Source organism: Bison bison, unplaced genomic scaffold (genome assembly GCF_000754665.1).
Source record: "Bison bison bison isolate TAMUID 2011002044 unplaced genomic scaffold, Bison_UMD1.0 scf7180017864491, whole genome shotgun sequence".
Lineage (NCBI taxonomy): Eukaryota > Metazoa > Chordata > Mammalia > Artiodactyla > Bovidae > Bison > Bison bison.
In genome coordinates, this window is record NW_011495050.1 from 4567792 (window position 1) to 4568646 (window position 855).

Below are 855 nucleotides of genomic sequence, written 5' to 3' on the forward strand. Positions count from 1 at the left end.
ACAATGGCCTGGTTGGATCTCCTTGCAGTCCAAGGGACTCTCAACAGTCTTCTCCAACACCACAGTTCAAAAGCATCAATTCTTCAGCACTCAGCCTTCTTCATAATCCAACTCTCACATCCATACATGACCACAGGAAAAACCATAGCCTTGACTAGACATCTGAGAGATATGTGAAACCATCAACACCGTCAAGAAAGTGAGCATGTCTGTCATCTCAATATGTTCCTTGGACCCTTTTGTAATCCAATTCTTCCCCATTGATCTGCCTTCTCTCAGTCTAAATTAGTTTGTGTTTTCTAGAATTTTATATAAATGGAATAATAGAGCATGCTTTTTGTGTATGATTATTCATGGAGTATAATTATTTTGAGATTTAGCCATGCTGTTGTATATATTTGTAGTTTGTTTCCTTTTATTGCTGAGTGATATTCTGTTATATCCACATGTCACAATTTAGTTATCTATTAATGTGTGGTTTTTAATTGTTTATTTCTTTATTTGGCTATGGCAGATCAGTCAGGGTTGAGGACTTGATATCTTCAGTCTTTGCTCTGGCATGGGGGATCTTTATTAGGTACAAGCAGCATCCTTAGTTGTGGCATTTGGGATCTAGTTCCCTAACCAGGGACTGAACTTGGGCTCCCCGTAATGGGAACACAGATTCTTAGCCACTGGACCACCAAGGAAGTCTGTATTCATTAGCTAGTTCCAAGTTGGAAAAGGAGTACGTCAAGGCTGTATATTGTCACCCTGCTTATTTAACTTATATGCAGAGTACATCATGAGAAATGCTGGGCTGGAAGAAGCACAAGCTGGAATCAAGATTGCTGGGAGAAATATCAATAACCTCAG